The sequence below is a fragment of the Hippopotamus amphibius genome, chromosome X (assembly GCF_030028045.1).
Source record: "Hippopotamus amphibius kiboko isolate mHipAmp2 chromosome X, mHipAmp2.hap2, whole genome shotgun sequence".
Lineage (NCBI taxonomy): Eukaryota > Metazoa > Chordata > Mammalia > Artiodactyla > Hippopotamidae > Hippopotamus > Hippopotamus amphibius.
The window spans coordinates 93,115,251-93,131,574 of record NC_080203.1 but is presented as its reverse complement, the minus strand read 5'-3'; the positions used below and the strand labels follow the sequence as shown (position 1 = coordinate 93,131,574).

At 39.1% G+C, this 16,324-nt stretch overlaps 1 protein-coding gene across 1 annotated transcript in view; it reads right to left on the bottom strand.

Moving 5' to 3' along the window:
• Positions 1-2,290: 2,290 nt before the first annotated feature.
• SHROOM4 (shroom family member 4) overlaps positions 2,291-16,324 on the bottom strand; it is a 395,362-nt gene continuing 381,328 nt past the window's right edge. Inside the window, exon 10 of the transcript XR_009050305.1 lies at positions 2,291-2,390. The gene's annotated coding sequence lies outside the window, so the exon portion shown is untranslated. The remainder of the gene's footprint in view (positions 2,391-16,324) is intronic.

Genomic DNA, 16,324 nt, shown 5'->3' with positions numbered 1-16,324 from the left:
TTTTGATGGGATTAACATGCAAACCCGTTATCCTTCACTTGCTCTAGTCTCCTAGGATTTAATTGATCCAGGATTGGGAGTTTAAAAATTAATACCTTGTATTCATATAATGCCTTTGCTTTTTAAAGTACATTCACATATATTATCTCTCTTGAGCCTCACAAAAAATGTGTGAGGCAAAGTGAGTCTGGACTTCCATTGCACACCACCACACCCTAACATTTTACAGATGAGAAAACATAGCTCCCTTGAGACTAAGTGATATGTCTTAGGTCACAGATAATTAGTGATGGAACAGATACTTAGAACTTGTGTCACTTAACTCCCTGAGCGTAATGCTGAGTTAAGGGTTGTGAGACAGGGGCTGTGTAAATTCTATCCATTGCAAAGTGGGAAGCATGCCTAAATGCACTTCTATTTCTTGAGCCTGTAAGAGGAGCAGTGCTTCTTACATTTTTACCCTGAGGTTTCTCAGTGGTAGTTAATGATCTGTAACCAAGCTCACTATAGGAGGTCCCTGTTTAGAGGAACATTTTTGAATATGTATATAATATGATAGTCCACCCAGAGTGTACTTGTTTTATTGGTTCTCTTTTTATATTTTCTTGAAGTGAAGCACTCCACAGTTAAGATGCATTTACTGCCAGTCTGATGTGTATACAGCCCTTTTAGGTGCCATGGAGAAGGAGAAGATGGGGCAGAAGTTTAGAACTTGGTGGTTGAGATAAGACAAATACAGGTGAAAAACAATCCAAACACAGATATTAGTTTAGATTATGACACCATGCTTTGTATTGTGTGTGGGGGGTGTGACAGTGGGAACAAAGTGTGACAGCGTGGAAAGGAAATTGCAAAGGTAGTCAGGAACTCTGGTTTCAGATTAAGTTTCTACAACTAAACTCACATCATGAACTTATGCAAATCATTTAATATCTTTGGGCCTCAAGTTTTCTCATCTGAAAAATGGGGGTGGGGGAATAAAGTTGAACTTGATCAGCTAGCTTTAAAGTCTTTTCTAGCGTAAAATATCAGTGACACTGTGAGTGATTCAGAGAAATCTTCTTGGAAGGGAGCATACTTGAAGTGGGTCTTGAATGATACAGTTAATATGAATAAGTAAGAAGCAAGTGGAAAGGAGAGGATCAAGAATTGAAACCTGGTGGTGAGAATATCCCAGGCTGGTTGAGGTAGGGGAACCAGACCAAGGATTGATGAGAGATGAGGTTAGAGCCCAGTAAGCGTAGGAAGATGGAAAGATGTAAAATGCATTGAATGCCAAGCTGAAGGGTGTGAAGATTTGATTTTAAAGGTAATTGGGAGCCAATGAATATTGAGTATAGGGGTGACATGGTAAAATGGTAAAACTAACTAATAAGAAAAATTATCCTTGACAGTGTACTTGGTTTTGGAAGCACGTACAAATCTACTTTGTTCCCCTTGAGCTGGTATCCAGTTAACTTGGGGTCATTTGTCAAATTATGATTCTTTCTTGATTTTTGTTGCAACCTCTAGTTTCAGGTCTGCATTGCCAGGGCTGCTGGTTTGACCTGCTTAACCACCTGCCTATACATTTGGATTCAGTCCTAATGGGTCATTTGGCTTAAATGAACTCAACATGCTAGTAGAATTCCTAATTTAAAATTCTAACTGATGATGGATGGCCAGCAGAATGGAGGAGATGAGAGAAAAGTCTTCTTAGGCGGGCAGGAGTGGGATGGTTGTGGAACTGAAAGCATATTTAGAGATGGAGGACAATTTGAAGGAAGATAAGAAAAATGGATCTTTGCAGAATCTTTGACTTACTATGGTTTAGATATGGGGAAAACTGATGAGAAACAGCCATCCAGTCAAGAACTGCCAAGGATCTAAACTGAGCTTGGAGCTATAAGAGAAAACAGATTAATGCCATAAAGAAATTAGTGGTAGAATTTGGTGTGACAGGTCACAGGTGTGTGGGAGGGTAGGCTGGGGGTGAGGGAGAGCATAGAGCTGATAGTATTCCTGAGGTGATGGTGTTTAGAAAGACTGGAAAAGATTCTGTCTTAGAATCCTCATGTGTGATGTCAATAGTGGAGGCAGACAGACAACTGCGTTACTCATTCTCAATATTTGAATGTACATGTGTGTGTCTTTATCCAAAAATGAAAAAAGATTCTTCTAATAAGGATTGTCCCTGCACAAAATTATTTTATTACCCCACAACTCTCCACAGACACTTCTTTCAGGCACCAACCTGATGGGGAGGCATGATGGAATAAGGAAAAACAGGTAGAGAAAGGAAATTAAGAAAAAGAGAGGTTGGGGAGTTCCCTGGCGGTCCAGTGGTTAGAGTGTGGTGCTTTCACTGCTGTGATCCCAGGGGTTCAATCCCTGGTCGGGGAACTAAGATCCTGAAAGAGAGAGAGAGAGAGAGAGAGGAGAGACATTGGTAGGCAGAACTGCTGTGATGAGAATACTTGCAGAATAAGGGAGCTTTCCTTTCCTCTAAAGAATTACCTACTGTGTTCTTAGGTGCCTTGTTTTCTGTTCCCCTGTAGTTCTCTTCTATTACTGAAAGTTAGTTCGAAATGCACAATTCATTGGCTCTGTGGGAAGAGGGAATTTCAGGGAAGAGTCTTCACACAATTGAAGTGTCTTGCAAGGACAAGGTGTCACAAAACTCAGTTGTCTTCGATGGAGATTAAAACATTCAAAAGTCATTTCCAGGACCTCCCCGTCATCATTCACCCTTTAGTTTTAAGTCCCTATCCTCTAGTTCTAGCCTTTGGGGTCACTGCCATTTCAGGTAGGTTTTATTCCCTTTAACCACATTCCAAATGCCAGAACAAGGCTGAGTTCCCTCTCCTTTTCCTCTCTCAACTTCACTGGTCTCTGAAATAACAAGACCCTTTCCCAACTGGGCCTCAGAGCATTAACTTGGCCCTAGGGGCAAAATTGCAGCTGCCTGACCATTGTTTCTACCCAAGGGTTTTGGGGATTGCTTCCTTCCTTCCTTCATTCTACAAGTAATTATTGAACATCTATTACGTGCTAGGTAGGCACTTGTTTGAATTCTGGGAACTCACAATTAGACAGATACCATCTCTGCTCAATTAGCATTTATAGGGTAGGGACTGACATTAAACAGACAAGCAAATACACAAACAAAATAAATGTTTTAGAGATGATAAATGTGAAGAAGAAAAAACAGGATGGTGTGATAGAAAGTGCTAAAGGGCTACTTTGGTCAATATTTTTACTCATTTGCCTAATCCTACAACATATACAAAATGTCAACAGTTTGGAATTACCTCACCAATACTACTATTAACAAACCTACTAAATAAAGTTCAAGATTTTTTGCACCAACTTTTGATTTGGCAAATTTTCAATTCTACAGAAAAATTGCACAAATAAAACAGTGAACACATATATTCTTCATTAATATCCACCAGTTGTTAACATTTAGCCACATTTACTTGATATCTAGAAACTATCAACTTTCTCTCTCTCCCTGCTTTGAATCATTTGAAAATTAGTTGCAGACTAGATGACACTCCACCCATAAGCATTTCAGCATAAATCTCATAAGAACAAAAACATTCTTGTACATACACAATATCATTACCATAATTACCATAAACTCAGGAAGTTTAACACTCATTAATATTATCTAATATACAATATATATTAAAATTTCTCCAATTGTCCAAATAATGCTCTGTATCGCTTTTTAAAAATAGAAATAAAGAGTCAAATCATAAATTGCATGTAATTGTTCTTGTCTCTTTAGTCTCCTTTATTGCAGACTAGTCCCAGCTTTTATGTCTTTCATGACATTGACATTTCTGAAGAGTCCAGGTCGGTTGACTTTTAGACTGTCCCTCAACTGAGGTTTGTCTGATTGTGGAAGGCATCTCTAAAGGGGCAGCTTTCAGCTGAGTCCTGCATGAAAAGAAGGATCTAGCCATGCAAAGATCTGGGAGAGTGATTCCCAGCAGAGGGAACAGCAAGCACAAAGGCTCTGAGATGGGAATAAGCTTGTTGTGTTTGAGGAAGAGAAAGTAGACCAGAGGGGCTGCAGTCTAGATATTGGTGGGGCAGGGGGATGGTATGAGATGAAGTAAGATAATTAGGCATGATTCAGATCATAATGAGCCATATATGTCATGGGGAAGAGTTAGGATTTTGTTCTAATTGCAATGGTAAACTACTAGGAGTTTTAAGCAATTTGGTGACATGATCTGATCTGAATTTTCTTTTAAAATTATTTCTTATTTTCTGAAATTTTTACTTTATATGTAGTTTAAAGAAACAAGTAGTTATTTATCATAGCTGTCAGTGCCCCCTCCCCCCATTATCTACTCACCAAAGGCAATTACTTTAAACTCCTTTAGCCAAATAACATACTTTTAAAGCTAATAATTTTCAGATTAAAGCATTCTATGGAAAAGGAGAGTTTAGCTCATTATCACTATCAGCTCCCATGCACACACAAACACAAACTTTCCATTTCACCACTCTCCCGATATAGTTACATCATAATTTGATTATATCCATATTCAGTGTTTACATTATTATTACTATGGAAATTCTAGTCACAGTAGAGTTATGAAGCATGCTATGATTACCTTTCCTTTCTTGCACATCTGTTTGTTTTTGATGGAGCTGATAATTGTCTTGTTTATTCAATTTCTTAATTTTCTATATACTTAACAATACTTCATCTATAACCTGTTCTCCAACTGAATAAATCTTCTCCAAATATGTGAAGATTGAAAGCACTGAGAACATTGGCTCTTCTACCAATTTCATCTTCTGGGAGACATCCTTTAGAATTTCTCCAACATGACTTATTTGCTCTCTAAATCTGTGGCACCGTGCTCATCCTGCAATATCCCTAATAATTTTGAAGACATTGCTTCATTGCCTTCTAGCTCCTAACTTTTGAGAAATCTAAAGCCATTCTTATATCTGATCTCTTATAAGTGACCTTTAATTTTTTTCTTCTCTGGAAGTTGTTAGGTTCTTTGTTTTGCCTTTAATGTTCAGTGTCACACTGATATACCCTAGTGCTTGTCTACTTATTTCCATTGTGCTGGGCACTTTGTGGGCCCTTTAAATTTTAAAACTGTCTTTTAATTTTGATACATTTTCTTGAATTATTTATTTCGTATTTTTCTCTCCAAGTTTTCTGACTTCTTTTTCTGGAAGTCATATTATTCTTATGTTAGACTTCCTAGGCTGATCCTGTGGTTTGCTTACATTTTATTTTCTGTTTCTCTGTATCTGTTTGCTCTACTTCTGGGAGATTTCCTCAGTTTTATCTTCCAACCCTTCTGCAATACTACAATGCAATTCTGACACTAACTACCTGGAGTTAGCACAGACTTCACTGGTTAGGTGCACAGTTCTCAACAAGATTGCCCTCCTTTCATATGCCAGCCACAAATTCAGGGGTCCCCAGGTGACTCACATTTCTGACCAAGTGACTACAAACTTATGGGTTCCCAGTACCCCCTCAGATTTGGTAATTCCCTAGAACAGCTCACAGAACTCAGGAAAGTGCTATGCTTACAATTACATTTTTATTATAAAGGATACAAATCAGTACTAGTCAAATGAGGAGACCCATAGGTTGAGGTCTGGAAGGGTCCCCAAAGTGGAGCTTCCATACCCTCCCTCCCCTGACTCCATGGGATCAGGATGCATCAATTTCCTGGCATATCAATGTATTCACCAACCAGGAAGCTCACCTGAACTTTGGTGTCCAGAGTTTTTATTGTGGTTTCATTATGTAGACATGTTTGATTGAGTTATTGGACTCAATCTCCAGCTCCCTGTTCCCTCCCCAGATATCAAGGTGGCCTTATATAATTTGACTCAAAGCCCTACCTCTCTAATCATGTGGTTGGTCATTCCAGCATGGTCAGCTCCCATCCTAAAACTATCTAGGGGCCCACCATCAGTCACTTCATTAGCATAAATTCAGGCAGAGTCCCAGAGGTCTACCATGAATAACGAAGACACTCCTATTACTCAAGAAATCCAAAGGGTTTAGAAACTCCATCCCAGGAACCTGGGTTAGAGATCAGACAAATTCCTTATTAAACAACACTCTCTAATAAGAAATTCAAGATCAGGAGTTTTTAAGAGTAATTTTTTGTTCTCTGAGTATCCTTTTCTCCACTTTGTATATCATCCCATTCTTGGTTGGTGGGTGCAATAGCTTCTTGAATCTCTTTGAGGATAAAAATGGTTATTTTTTTCCTCTCTATTGCTTTTAAGTTTTTGGCTTATTTGTTTGTTTAGATCTCTATCCTTGATATTAGAGGCTTTCCTCAGGTACCTCATCATCCTTGGCTTTCTGCTCATATTTATGAGTAGGTGATTAGAAGATCATGGTGCTTAGTTGAGACTTGTAGACTATGAGTGTGTTAGTTTTCTATTGCTGTGTAACAAATTATCACAAACTTTGTGGCTTAAAATAAGACACATTGATTATCTCACAGTTTCTATGCATCAGGAGCCTGGCATAACTGGGTCTTCTGTTCAGGGTGTCACAGGCTGAATCAAGGTGTTAGTCAGGATGCATTCTCATCTAAAGATTTGACTCAGGAAGAATTTGCTTTTAGGCTCATTCAGGCTTTTGGCAGAATTTATTTCCTTGTGACCATACAACTGAGGGCCCTAGCTTATTGCTAGCTGTTGACTGAGGGTCACCCTTAGGTCCTAGAGGCTACTCACAGTTCCTTAAGGCTACTGGCAATCCTTTGTCATGTGGGCTTACCCAGAATGACCTCTTACTTCATCTAGCCCAGAAGAAGAGACCCTAGCTCAGCAGAAACTTATGTAGCATAACTTAATGATGGGAATGAATCCTATCACCTTTGCCATATTCTGTTGGTTAGAAGCAAGTCACAGGTCCAACAGCATTCAAGAGAAGAGAATTATGCAGAGGCATGGATATCAGGAGGTGGGACTTATTGTAGATTACCTTAGGGTCTGGCTACCACAAGGGGCTTCACTGCAAGATGATCTAGCTGAGTCATTTCATTGGACAACCCCTTATGCAAGAATCTTTAAGTCATTTCTTGGATTTCTCATATTCCCAAAGGATAATATTCCAATACCCTGCCTGGCGGTTGTAAGTCTGACTGCCAGCATTCTGAGAACCAAGTGGGATAAAGGGTTAGGAGTCTCAACAATCAATATGTAAAATTTTTAATTTTTGTTTTCCATATATTACCTCTGCCTCAACTGTGCTCAATGTTTCCCCAGTCCAGAGAACCTCTGTTTTACTCTTCTCCAGAGAATAAACCTCACATCTTTTGGTGGGGAGGAGGGCAGAGACAATCACTCAACTATGTGAAGTTATAGAGGGATCTTGGAATCTAACTGCTTGCTAAAAATTTCAAGCAATATTCTTCTTTCCAGCCTCATGTTCACCCTCACTTACAGAAGTACTGGTACAACCAATGGCTGAGCCTTTGGAGGTTCTTTGTTTTAAATTGTGTAGCTTATCAACTTTCCCCACTTTGGATTCAATTTCCTCAGGTCTGCTAAGGCAGTTTTACTTGTATTTCTATTTTCCAGCTTCAAAAATTATATTGTTATCATCATCTGTACCCAAATTACTGTCATTTTAGTGAGCTTGCCAAAGGAGTGGAGGTAAATGCATGTGTCCAAATTTTTATGGTCAATGGGATGTCATAATTTACATGCTAAGATTACACTGCCCTTTTTTGTGAAGAATAGACTATGAGGGAGGAATACTAGAAGTTGGGAGAACAGTTAAGTAGCCAGTCAAGAGATATTTAAGAGGAGAAATAAATAGAGCCTGCTGGTAGATTGAGTGTGTGTGTGTGTGTGTGTGTGTGTGAGAGAGAGAGAGAGAGAGAGAGAGAGAGAGAGAGTTTTGTAACTGATGACTCTTAAGCTCATGTAGCAGGATGGATGGTACATTTCATCTACTTCTTGATTCACTGTTTGTCAGGTTATTTTCCAGGACTGCTATCAACTCACTTGTCTCCCCTCACTTCCACAATTGATGTTACCACAAAACTGTCTCAGAGCAAACCTAACCTTGCCAGGAACATAGTTACCATGATAAAGAAACCTTAATTTAAACAACACCACCACCAGCAACAACAGCTATGACAACAACTCCAATTTATGTAGTGATTAGTATAAGCCATGCTAAACCCTTTCCATATATTATTTCATTTAATTTCCCCAACAGTCCTGTAAGGTAAACACCAACTATGGTTCCTTACCATTGGATCCTTCAAGTGGATACTTTCTAAATCAATCAAGTTCTGGGGAGAATAATTTTCACTAAAAAGTGTGGCAGGGTCTCTAGCAGTGATAGAAGGGCATTACATTAGCCATTGCCATTCCTACTCATTTGCTGTAAACTCCAAACCTGTGGTAGGAGACATCTGCTCTTTATCAATACTGCCTCCCCTTCCCATTAACCACCTCCTCCCATTCTTGCCTTGCCATCCTTTCCTTTTAAAATCTTCTCTTATACTCTATTCCAATTGCAACACAGAACTGCAGCCTTATTCTACTCCACAACTTCTTCTTCATAGAAGAAATAGAGGCTTGGAGTGGAGATAAAGGGAACTTTGCCCAATCTGCAAACTTCTGTACAATTCTGGAAATAAAAGGCATAAGAATGGATATGTCTTAAATTGTTTATATGAACATAGCCTGGAGGAGGACAAACAAGGGGATCAAGAAGAAGTGATTTTAATACAGTTTGAAGCTTTTCCTGAGCTTCTTGAGGAATGGAAGAGTTGGGGGAACTGGGAGCACACAGTACACACTAAATTAACCCACCGCTAATTACTTGGGGTTGCGACCCCTGGGAAAGCCTAGGAGGATGTCTTAGTTAGCTTGGATTGGCATAACATAATGCCATAGACTGGGTGGCTTAAACAATAGAAGTTTATTTTTCACAGTTCTGTAGGCTGGAAGTCTGAGATCAAGATAGTTGGGCTCTGGTGAGAACTCTCTTCCTGGCTTGCAGATGGCTGCCTTCTCACTGTGATCTCATATGGTGAAGAGAGAGCAAGCTCTCTGGTGTCTCTTCTTTGAAGGACATTAATCCCTCCTCATGACTTCATCTAAACCCAATTACCTCCCAAAGGCCCCACCTCCAAATACCATCACATTAGGGGTTAGGGCTTCAACATATGAATTTCGGTAAGACACAATTCAATCCACGGCAGAGGATCAAATTCTGCTTTGCTGGGTCCTCACTGAACTTTCCCTCTAGTATTAATCAATATAGTGAGAACATAGGGCATTGACAACAAAGTCATTCAGCAAACATAGGTGAGATTTGCATGGATGTCCATGTTTTCCTAGGTACCACTAGCTGTGTGTTTGTAGAGATGACTCACTCTTTGCCTTTAACCATTTTCTTTCTGCTGAATTCTGGTTAGATTTTTACTCTTTCTATGTAAATCTCTTTCTTCTGTGCTATATTAAGCTTCATCAAGACATAATTCTGGTATGATGATAAAAGAGGTAACTGGATTGACTGACTACATACTGAAATATCATATATTTCCTCCCTTGATAAAGGTTCTTTTTTGTGTGACTAGTGAAGGTGGGTGAGTGTAAGTCAGAGGATAGAGTTCTTAAAAGAGCTTTGAATTCTTTGGAGACAAGAATGACTAGGGAAGATTTTGCAGTCTTGCCGACATCACACCTGTGCTCTCTCTCTCCACCATGGAAACTGAAACGTGTGAATGAGACTGAAGAAGGCAGCTAATCCTCACTCCTCCCTTCACTCCCACTTCCACCACTAGCCTAAGTGTTAGTGTTTTTCTTCTTCAGCGCCCAGCATGAATGTACTAAAGAATAAAAATGAATATCACAGTGCCATGAGTAACTAAGTAACTTAGTTTTTGGTTATTGTAGTTCTGGTTGCTGCTATAGAATCTTCCATTATTGCCCTAGGCACGTTTAAAATAGAGTTCATATAGCCACTGACTGTTACCCCAGATTTTTGAGTTCCAACTAATTCATGGGTCTCAATGCATGCATACAATTCTGGGTAAGGGGTTGTTTTATTATGGTCTGTTTTGTTTGTTTGTTTAGTGCCTTTTGAGGCAGCTAATCATATTCATCCTTTCACCAAACATCTATTGATCATCTGCTCTGTGCCAGGCACTGTAATAAGTATTGAAGGTGTAAAGACACATAAGATACAATTTATTGTCTTCAATGCAACTACAGCTCTACAGACAGATTGCTCTTTAAGACAAAACTACGCACAAATAATTGAAATACAGAGTAATAAGTGTGATGATTAGATGCCTAGACAAAAGGCTAACTCAGAAGAGGAATAATCTATATTTGCTCCAGGGGAACCAGAGAAGTGTTCACAAAGGAGGTGACATTTGAGCTATGTTTTGAAGAAAGAGAAAAAGAGAAAAGTCATTGTAGGCATAAGAAACGGTATTTGTAAAGAAACAGAAGTGTAAAGGGCCATAGAGTGTTGAAGGATCTGCAAGAAGTTCAGCTTGAATGAAGAAATGTCAGGTGATCGTGCTAGAAAGGAAAATTAGGATGATCATGAAGGACCTCCTTTAAAACTTAGATTTAGCATTGAATGTTTGTGGACAGAAGCATGACCTAATATTACTGACAATTGACAAAGTCACTCCAACAACTATATAGAGGAGTTTGGAAAGAAATAAGAATGAATGCAAGGAGACTGATTAGAAGGCTGTCATAAAAATCCAAATGAGAGGTGATAAGTGTCAGAACAAAGGCAGTGACAGTGGAAATAATGAGGAGGAATGTGATTAAGAGGCAATTCTAAAGAAGATTGTAATAGTATCTTGTGGCCAACTGAATGTGGTTACTGGGGAGAAGAAAAAGTTTTGTATGACTCCCAGATTTCCAGTTTAGGAGACTTGGTAGATGATAAGACCATTAATAGAGATCAGTTGAAGAGATCCAGTAGATATTTGAACACATGAGACTAGAGTAGAGGAAAGTTGTGTAGGTTGGAGATTAAAATGTATGTATCATCTGTATGGGAATGGAGAAGATTTCCCTGGGAAAGTTTGCAGATATATGCAAAGGACATTATGAATAGGACCTCCAGAAACAGCAAACTTTAAGGGATAGGCACAGGAAGAGAAGTTGTTGATGGAGAAGAATGAATAATGAGAGAGATGGAAAACCTGGAGAGATGAAAGGTCTTGTCTACAGTGTCAAATACTGCATAGAGGTCAAGAAAGATGATGATAGGTGCAGGACCCACTTGATTCACTACTTCGGGTATTGGTGACCTTACAGAGAGCATATTCAATAGAACTGCACCAGAAGCAGCCCAGGCCAAGGGGGCAGAGACACAAATGGGAGGGAAGGAAATGAAGACTAAGAAATCCCCTTTTGTTTTTATTTTGAAATATGGATTTATAAACATTGCAATAACAATGAACCTTGCCATGAGGTTCTGTTGCACACTGAGGTACAATGATTAGTAACAGATGCTTTTTTATCTGTATCCCATATTTAGTTATTTATTTTTGTGTATTGTACTGTGGTTTATATAATATACACATAAATGAAGATTTTATATATATATATATATATAGAGAGAGAGAGAGAGAGAGAGAGAGAGAGAGAGAGAGAGAGTGTCTTTTGTTTCCGATAGGGTATGCAATCAATTACAGTTTAGGAGCTCCCATCTGGAGAGTAAGGTCCACAGATTTACTGACTCCTTTGGTTTTGGAAAAGCTCCTACTTTCTTAAAAACAGCCCCAGCCCCAGCCTAGAGGGAATGTTATCCTGTAGGGTATGAATCCTTCCTGGGAGCATCCGAATTAATGCATGCTGGGAATATTCCTCTTTCTGTGTGCCTTTACTGGGCATAAAGACTTCTCTGCAAATCAAAACTGGGGAACACTCCTGAGTCCATCAGGGATCCTCAAGGCAGTTATGAAAACCAAACTCTGAAATCCATGGAAGCATCATCTCAGACAGTGGCGCTTAATCCTTTTCTCACTCTAGCACACCTGGGGGAGGTAGTTTGACTTGCACTATCGGTAATAGTAATTCAGTGATAGCCAAGAAGAGAGATAATAATGATGGACCACTTTTATTAAGTAGTCAGACATTGTCCACAACATTTTACATCAATTAAGTAAACTACTGTGTGTCCAGGATACAGGTGCAGAAATTAAGTCAGAGAGGTTGAATGACTTGTCCTGACAGACTACTCTTTTAAGAAGTGTGATGGTGAAGAAAGAAAGTGAAAGGAACAGTTATGGAGAATGTAGGTTTATTTTGCCATTTAGCTGAATTCTTATTTGAACCCTGTCCTCTTCTTTGGAGAAGATGTAGGCTGTGTGCCTGGCCCAGTGTTGAGCAAACACTGGAGAGGGATAAGAGATGAAAATGGCAGGTTCCCTAACTTTGAGATACAAATGGACTATTTGATGAGGCAAGAAACAAACATATAGAAAAATACAGACGAGGTGATGCTTTTTATTTTATTTATTTATTTATTTTTGTCTTCCTGGAGAAGGGATCAAACCCATGTCCCCTGCATTGGCAGGTGGATTCTCAACCACTGCGCCACCTAGGAAGCCCCTTAGGTGATGCTTTTTAAAGGTGGATTGTAAGGCAGTTGCTTGGAACTTAGAGTGCATTTTATTATCAGGAACTTGCTAAAGATGGGCACTTTTATACGTGTGTCCATAAATCCAATTTGTCCCATGATATAGCTGAAATGCTGTGTATTTGTTATAAAAATTAATATGAGAAATAGTGTACTAACAATTAAATAAAATCAACTATAAAGTTGAATAAGATGTGGGTTTTAATGGTTGTACTTGAAGAGAAGCTGGTTTAATTAGGAGTGGGATAAAATATGATGAAGGCCTCAGTAGAGATTCTGAATAGGACTTCTGACACTTTCAAGGACTTTAGAAGATGATGCACAAGCTTTTTTTTTTTTTATCAAGTTTAATTTCACTTTAAAGCACATGGCTCTCAATTTGTTAATTTGGTTGCATCAGCACTGCTTTTACACTCATCAACCATAATTGCAGCTTTTGGTTGAATCATGAATGTAACAAAGAAGAAAATGTAAAGGCCATCATAGATTCTTGGATGCCTAGGAGTGGTAAGATTTTCACATCCTAAACACTTGGTCCTTAGTTTCCATCCAGCCTGTTCTCTCAATGTAAGAACTAGTTGCATAGATGCTCCAATTTCTGCCTTGATTTTTCTCTCCCCCAGACTGTTTCATCCATTTCTTTTATCTGGAACTCCTGGGGTGACTTCCACCCATTTTTGTACCTATCCTCTGGCCTCTTTTATGAAATTCCCAAGAGTTGCCCAACATGACCACAAGATATTTGCTGCTCCTGCTTTCCTTGAAGTAGCAACAGTTGTAATCTTCTGCTCTTACCCATTTTGACCCTAATTTGGACAAAAGAAGACGAGAGAGTCTTTTTGAGTTAATGGGAAAGAGCCAGAAGAGAAAGAGCAGCTGTGCTTGAAGATATGGGAATATTTATGAAAAAAATACCAAAAGGAGAAATACGAGTAGTGGAAGAGAGACAAAAAGGAGGTAATACAGGACCCCTAATTGGGAAGAAAATAGATGTATGGTAGAAAATCTCAGAATAGATGATATCCTGAGGCAGGAAAGCTGTATTATTCTACAGAAAGGTCTTGATGTGGGTGGTGATATGAAACATTGTTTGAAAGGTTAAAAACCAGAGAGTGTCCATGAGCCAAATGAGGAAATAAAGGTGCTGAAGGAATTTGTGGACTTGGAGATTCCAGTGAGGTAAACTGGTCAGAAATGATTTCACAAAAGAGAGAGGGTATAATCTTGGTCCTAAAAGATAGTAGGACTCAGATAAATAGAGAAGGGGACTAAACAAAATCAGCATTGTAAATATAGGCAGCAAATTCAGATTTAAGGGGAGGTATTTGGGATTGAAATGCAGTTTCTTTGGGGAAGTAACTAATGTTAAAGTTGGAAAGGTAGAAAGGGACTAGATTGTGACCTTAAGTATCAGGTCAAGGAGTTTATATTTTATCTTATATGGAATGAGGAGCTAATGATCATTTCTTGATCAAAGTGGAGGTTTATGAAAGTTAGATCATCTATGGTTGTGAGGATTGATTAGAGTGGGTAGAGGACTGAGGCAATGAGACCAGACAGGAGGTTGAGGCCTTGACCTGGGTTGACATTACAGGGGGTGGGAGAAAGAGAAATGCAAGAGACATTACCAAGTAGAAATTACCAAAACTTTGTAACTAATTGGATCGGAAGGAGGGCAAAATGGGAATTGTTAACAATGACCATTAGGTTTGAGCCAGAGTGGAGGATAAATTGTAGAAAGGAATTTGTCACAGAAAACAACTGGACATTTGCAAAAGTTCTTCATTGTGGCATTGTTCGAAGTAGCAAAAATTTAAAAACAACCTAAAGGTATACATTGATCAAGATAATAAGTGATAGATATTGTAATAATCCTAAAATCTCAGTGACTTAACACCACAAAAATATATTGTTTGTTCATATGGCCAATGATATATTGTTCACTCAGATGGTCCAATGCAGTCAGTGACAGATCATCTGCTCCTCAAAATCATTCAGCGGTCCAGGTTCTCCCATTTTGTAATACCACCATTTTCCACATATGGTCCCCATGGTGCTGAAAGAAGGGAAAGAGAGAGAGCAGAGGAACTTGTAGTATTGATATTTTAGCACCAAGGCTTAGAAGTAGAATGTATCACTTCCATCCACATTCCATTGACCAGAACTAGTCACATTGTTCACCTATAACTTTTTTTTCTTTTGGGGGGGTACACCAGGTTCAATCATCTGTTTTTATACACATATCCCCATATTCCCTCCCTTCCTTGACTCCCCCCCCCCCTCGAGTGCCCCCCACCCTTACCGTCCCAGTCCTCTAAGGCATCTTCCATCCTCAAGTTGGACTCCCTTTGTTATACAACTTCCCATTGACTATTTTACAGTTGGTAGTATATATATGTCTGTGCTACTCTCTCGTTTCGTCTCAGTTTCCCCTTCACCCCCCGCCCCCTCCCGTACCTCGAGTTCTCCAGTCCATTCTCTGTATCTGCATCCTTGTTCTTGTCACTGAGTTCATCAGTACCATTTTTAGATTCCTTATATGTGAGTTAGCATACAATATTTGTCCTTCTCTTTCTGACTTACTTCACTCTGTATGACAGACTATAGGTCTATCCACCTCATTACATATAGCTCCATCTCATCCCTTTTTATAGCTGAGTAATATTCCATTGTATATATATGCCACATCTTCTTTATCCATTCATCTATTGATGGGCATTTAGGTTGCTTCCATGTCCTGGCTATTGTAAATAGTGCTGCAATAAACATTATGGTACATGTTTCTTTTGGGATTATGGTTTTCTTTGGGTATATGCCCAGGAGTAGGATTACTGGATCATATGGTAGTTCTATTTGTAGTTTTTTAAGGAACCTCCAAATTGTTTTCCATAGGGGCTGTACCAACTTACAGTCCCACCAACAGTGCAGGAGAGTTCCCTTTTCTCCACACCCTCGCCAACATTTGTGGTTTCCAGATTTTGTGATGATGGCCATTCTGATCGGTGTGAGGTGATACCTCATTCTGGCTTTGACTTGCATTTCTCTGATGATTAGTGATGTTGAGCATCTTTTCTTGTGTCTGTTGGCCATCTGTATGTCTTCTTTGGAGAAATGTCTATTTAGGTCTTCTGCCCATTTGTGGATTGGGTTAGTTGCTTTTTAGGTATTAAGCTGCATGAGCTGCTTGTATATTTTGGAGGTTAATCCTTTGTCCGTTGTTTCGTAGGCAAATATTTTTTCCCATTCTGAGGGTTGCCTTCTAGTCTTGTTTATGGTTTCTTTCGCTGTGCAAAAGCTTTTAAGTTTCATGAGGTCCCATTTGTTTATTCTTGATTTTATTTCCATGATTCTAGGAGGTGGGTCAAAAAGGATCTTGCTTTGATGGATGTCATAGAGTGTTCTGCCTATGTTTTCCTCTAGGAGTTTTATAGTGTCTGGCCTTACACTTCGGTCTTTAATCCATGTTGAGTTTATTTTTGTGTATGGCGTTGGGAAGTGTTCTAATTTCATTCTTTTACATGTAGCTGTCCAATTTTCCCAGCACCACTTATTGAAGAGGCTGTCTTTTTTCCATTGTATACTCGTGCCTCCTTTGTCAAAGATAAGGTGCCCATATGTGTTTGGGCTTACTTCTGAGTTCTCTGTTCTATTCCATTGATCTTCCTTTCTGTTTTTGTGCCAGTACCATACTGTCTT